The sequence below is a fragment of the Pogoniulus pusillus genome, unplaced genomic scaffold (genome assembly GCF_015220805.1).
Source record: "Pogoniulus pusillus isolate bPogPus1 unplaced genomic scaffold, bPogPus1.pri scaffold_158_arrow_ctg1, whole genome shotgun sequence".
Lineage (NCBI taxonomy): Eukaryota > Metazoa > Chordata > Aves > Piciformes > Lybiidae > Pogoniulus > Pogoniulus pusillus.
Genome location: NW_026974591.1, coordinates 1,794 through 7,813, shown reverse-complemented (window position 1 = coordinate 7,813; position 6,020 = coordinate 1,794).

The window sequence follows — 6,020 nt, the reverse complement described above, 5'->3', positions numbered from 1 at the left end:
ACTTGGAGAGGCTGAGACTGAGCCAGACTGGGAGGGGTTTGGGAGGCACTGAGAAGTACTGGGAGGGAGTGGGAAGCCTGCAGAGGAACTGAGAGAGACTGGGAGGGGATTTGGAGGGAGTGGGAGGGGAATTGGAGGGACTGGGAGAGAGTGATAGGGATTGGGAGTTCCTGGAGGGGACTGGAAGGGGAATGGGATATACTGGGAGGTAGAGGAATGGACTGGGAGGGAGCTGGGTGGGACTGATGGGGACTGGGAGGAAATGGGAGGGGACTGGGATGGACTGGAAGGGATTGGGAGAGAGTGGGAGGGGATGTGGAATGAATGTGGAGAGATTGGGAGGGACTGGAAGGGATTGGGAGAGAGTGGGAGGAATTCAGAGAGACTGGGAGGGACTGGGGTGGAGTGGGAAGGAATAAATGAGTGACTGGGAGGGATTGGGAGAGACTGGGAGGGGATTGCGAGGGACTACTTGGAACTGGAAGAGGAATGGGATGGTCTGGGAGGGACTTGGAGAGACTGAGCCAGACTGGGAGGGGTTTGGGAGACGCTGAGAAGGACTAGGAGGGGACCAGGCTAGACTGGGGGGGGATTCAGAGGAACTGGGAGAGATTGGGAGGAGACTGGGAGGGAGTGGGATGGAGTGGGAAGGGATTGATGAGGGACTGGGAGTGATTGTGAGTGACTGGGAGAGCCATGGAGGGGAACAGGAGGAGCAGATGGGGAGTGGGATGGGATTGGGAGGGACTGGCGAGGAGTGGGAGGAGACTGCGAGGTAGTGGGAGGGAAGTGGGAAAGGATGAGGGACTGGGAGGGACTGGGAGGCAGTGGGAGGAGACTGGGAAGGGACTGGGAGGGGATTTGGAGGGACTGGGACAGAGTCATAGGGGATTGGGAGCTGATGGAGGAGACTGGAAGGGGACTGGGATATACTGGGAGCCAGTAGGATAGACTGGGAAGGATTGGGAGAGGACTGGGTGGGAGTGATAGAGACCTGGGAGGGACTGGGAGAGACTGGGAGGGGACTGGGATGGACCTGGCAAGAACTGGATTGGGACTGGGAGAGGACTGTGAGAGAACTGGGATGGGCCTGGAAGGGACTGGGAAGGACTGGGAGTGTGAAAGTACTGGGAAAGGAGTGGAATGGGATTGTGAGGGACTGGGAGGGAGTGGGTGGGATTCAGAGGAACTGGGAGAGAGTTGGATGGACTGGGAAGGGATCTGGGAGAGACTCGAGGGGACTGGGATGGACTGGGAAGGGGACTGAGGTGGCATGGAGGGGTATGGGACTGGGAGGTACTGCGAAGGGACTGAGAGGGCAGTGGGATGGACTGGGAGGAACTGGTGTGGAACTGGGAAGGGGGGGGAAGGCCAGAGAGAGAATGGGAGGGGAATGGGTTGGACCTGGTTAAAGACTGGATTGGGACTGGGAGAGGACTGGGAGGGTATTAGGAGAGGCCTGGAAGGGTCTGAGAAGGACTGGGATGTACTGGGAAAGGCCTGGAATGGAATTGTGAGACTGGGATGGAACTGGGAGGGGATTGGGAGGGACTGATGGGAAGTGGGAGAGGAATGAGATGGCCTGGGAGGGGATCTGGAATGGATTTTGAGAGAGTGGGAGGGGACTGGGAAGGGATTGGGATAGCCTGGGAGCTAGGGGGATGGACTGGGAAGGATTGGGAAGGGGCTGGGTGGGAGTGATAGAGGATTGGAAGGAAATGGGAGAGGACTGGAATGGGACTGGGAAGGGACTGGGATGGACCTGGTAAGGACTGGATTTGGACTGGGAGGTACTGGGAGAGGACTGTGAGGGAACTGGGATAGGCCTGGAAGGGACTGAGAAGGACTGGGAGGGGACTGAGAGGTGGCAGGGAGGGGACTGGGCCAGGGAGAGGATTGGGGAGAATGGGAAGGGGTTTGGAATGGATTGGGACTGGGAGGGGACTAGGCCAGAGTGGGAGGGGAGTGGATAAGTAGTGGGAGGGGAGTGGATAAGTAGTGGGAGGGTGTGAAAGGTAGTTGGAGGGCACTGGAAGGGACTAGGAGGGGATTGGGATGGACTGGGAAGGGACTGGTGAGGATTGGATTGGGACTGGGAGAAGCCTGGAAGGTACTGAGAAGAAGTGGGAGGGGACTGGGATGTACTGGGAAAGGAGTGGGATGGGATTGAAAGAGACTGGGGTGGGACTGGGAGGGGGTTGTAGGGAGTGGGTGGGATTCAGAGGAACTGGGAAGGACCGGGAGGAGACTGGGAGTGGGGTGCACTGGGAATAGACCTGGGAAGGAGAGGGTGGAACTGGGAGGGGACTGTGAGGGATTGGATGGGACTGGGAAGGGGCCTGAGAGGTGGCAGGGAGGGAAGTGGGACTGGGAGGTACTGGGATGGGATAGGGAGGAGATTGTAAGGGCCTCATGGGAACTTGTGGAGAAATGGGAGGGAATGGGAAAGGACTGGAAGGGGACTGGGATATACTGGGAGACTGTGGGATGGACTGGGAAGGATTGGGGGAGGGCTGGGTGGGACTGATAGGGGCTTGGGAGGGACTGGGAGAGACTGGATGGACCTGATGACGACTGGACTGAGACTGGGAGGGACTAGGAGATGCCTGTGAGGGAACTGGGAAAGATCTGGAAGGGACTGAAAAGGACAGGGAGGGGAGTGGGATGTCCTGGGAAAGGAGTGGAATTGGATTGTGAGAGACTGGGCTGGGACTGGGAGGGGGCTGAGAGAGAGTGGGTGGGACTGGGAACAACTGAGCTGAACTGGGAGGGGACTGGGAAGGGGGCCTGAGAGGTGCCAGGGAGGGGAATGGGACTGGGAGGTAGTGGGATGGGGCAGGGAGGGGAATGGGAGAGACTGATGGGAAGTTAGAAAGGAATGGGCTGGGCTTGGAGGGGATTGGGAGGGGATTGGGAGGGAATGTGATGGGGTCTGGAATGGATTATGAGAGACTGGGAGGGCACTGAGCCAGAGTGGGAGGGGATTGGAAGGGATTGGGATGTACTGGGAGCTAGTGGGATGGACTGGGAAGGATTGGGTGAGGCTGGGTGGGACTGGGAGTGGATTGAGAGGGACTGGGAGTGGATTGAGAGGAACTGGGAGAGGTTGGGAGGGACTGGAGTTGGACTGAGACTGGGAGGGGACTGAGGTGGACCTGCTAAGGACTGGATTAGGACTGGGAGGAAAATGGGAGAGGAGTGGAAGGGACAGAGAAGGACTGGGAGGGGAGTGGGATGCACTGGGAAATGTCTGGAATGGGATTATGAGAGACTGGGAAGGAGACTGAGAGGTGGCAGTGAGGAGAATGGGTCTGGGAGGGACAGGGATGGTAATGGGAGGAAGTGGTGGGAACTGGGAAGGAATGGGATGCACTGGGCTGGAGTAGGAGGGCATTGGGAGGGAATGGGAAGGGATCTGGAATGGATTGTGAGTGACTGGAGGGGACTGGGCCAGAGTGGGAGTGGACAGGGAAGATACTGGGAGAGGAATGGGAAGGCAGTGTGAGGGCGTGAAAGGTAGTTGGGGTGGCCTGGAAGGCCCTGGGAGAGTATTGAGAGGGAGTGTGAGGGGACTGGAAGGAGACTGGGATATACTGGGAGCTAGTTGGATGGAGTGGGAAGGATTGGGTGGGGCTGTGTGGGACTGATAGGGGATTGGGAGGAGATTGGAAAGGACTGGGAGGGGAGTGGGATGTGTTGGGAAAGGACTGGAATGGGATTGTGAGAGACTGGTAGGGGATTGGGAGGGAATGGATGGGATTCAGAGCAGCTGGGCAGGAATGGGAGGGCATTGGAATGGACTGGGAGGGAGTGGGATGGACTGGGAAGGGATCTGGGAGTGAGTGGAACTGTGAGGGGATTGGGAAGGTAGTTGGAGGGGGCTGGAAGGGACTTGGAGGGGATTGAGAGGGAGTGGGAGGTGACTGGTAGGGGACTGGGATATAGTGGGAGCTGGTGGGAGGAACTGGGAATGATTGGGAGGGGGGGGGAAAGGGATGGGAAGGGGAGTGGGAAGGGGCTGGTAAGGACTGGATTTGGATTGGGAGAGGCCTGGAAAGGACTGAGGAGGATGGAAGGAGACCAGGAGGGATTGGGTAGGACTGGGGTGGGATTGTGAGGGACTGGCAAGGCATGGGAGGTGACTTGGAGGGACTGAGAGGTAGTGGGAGGGAAGTGGGAAAGGATGAGGGATGGAGTGGAGGGATTGGGAGGGACTGGGATGGCCTGGGAGGGGATGTGGAGGGCCTGGGAGAGAGGGATAGGGGCTTGGGAGTTAGTGGAGGGGACTGGGAGATAGTGGATGGAGTGGGAGAGATTGGGAATGGATCTGGAATGGTTGTGAGTGAGCGGAATGGCAATAGAAAGGGATGAGGAGGGAGTGGGAGGGGACTGGGATGAGCTGGAAAGGACTGGGAGGGCAGTGGATGTAGTGGGAAAGGAGTGTGATGGGATAGTGAGGGACTGGGAGGAAATGGGAGGGGACTGGAGTTGGGCTGGGAAGGGACCGGGTTGGACTGAGAGAGACTGGGAGGTGACTGGGATGGACCTGTAAGGACTGGATTGGGACTGGGAGAGGAGTGCGAGGGAACTGGGAGAGGCCTGGAAGGGGTGGGGAGGACAGGGAGTGGGAAGGAGTGGGATGGACTGGGAAGGGATCTATGAATGACTGAAGTGACTGGGAAGGATCGGGTGAGGCTGGGAAGGTGCCTGAGAGGTGTGAGGGAGGGGAATGGGACTGGGAGGTCCTGGAATGGGACTGGGAAGAGAATGGGAGGGATTGATGGAAGTGGGATGGGATTGGGAGAGAATGGGAAGGGATCTGGAATTGGTTTGTGAGTGATGGAGGGGATGGGAGGCAATCGGAGAGGAGTGGGAGTGAGATGTACTGGGAAGGGAGTGGAATGCGGGTTGTGAGAGACTGGGATGGGACTGGGAGGGATTTGGGAGGGAGTGGGTGGAGTCATGAGGAACTGTGGGAGACTGGGAAGGACTGGGAGGGCCTTGGATGGAGTGGCAGGGAGTGGGATGGACTGGGAAGGATTAAGCGGAACTGGGGGGGGACTGGAGGGATTGGGTGGGACTGGGCAGGGGCCCGAGAGGTGTCAGGGAGGGGAATGGGCCTGGGAGGTGCTGGGATGGGACAGGGAGGGGAATGGATTGACTGAGATGGAGTGGGAGGGGACTTGGAGGGAATGGGAAGGGATCTGGAATGGATTGTGGGTGCCTGGGAGGGGACTTAGAAGGGACTGGGAAGGGAATGAGAAGGAATTGGGAGGGTCCTGAAAGGTAGTTGGAAGGGCTGGGGAGGGTCAGAGAGAGACTGAAAGGAGACTGGGATAGACCTGGTAAGGACTGGATTGGGACTGGGTTGTACTGGGAAAGGACTGGAATGAGAGGGCTTGGAAGGGGCCTGGATGGGAACTGAAAGTGATCCTAGGAAGCACTGGGACAGACTGGGAGGGATTGGGAGGTGGTCTGGGAGAGACTGGAGCAGGATTGGGCAGGGACTGGGATGGGATTAGAGAGGGGCTGGGAGAGGTCTGGGAGGGAACTGGAAGGCACGGCAGAGGAATTGGGAGGGATGGGAAGGATTCGAGAGGGAGGTCTGAAGGGAACTGGGAGGGACTGGAGGGGGCTTGATGGGACTGGGGAATCTTACATGGAGGCATGGGAGCTGCTCTGGGGGGCGCTGGGAGCCCTCTCTGTGCCCCCTGCCGCCGTTTGGTCTCCCGCCCCCCCTCCCCTCCCTCCGGCGCTGACAGAGCAGGAGGGCCAGAGCCAACGCTCTGATTGGCCAGCGGGGCTAGGGCAGCAGCGCTCCCATGGCTGCGCTGGGCCACCTCCCAGTTTGGGAACAGTGCATCCCAGTTCGGGACCATTCCCGCCCAGTTTTGGTGAACAGTGCGTCCCAGTTCGGGACCAGCCCCCCAGTTTGGGAACAGTGCATCCCAGTTTGGGACCAGCCCCCCCAGTTTGGAACAGTGCATCCAGTTTGGACCAGCCCCCCCAGTTTGGGAACA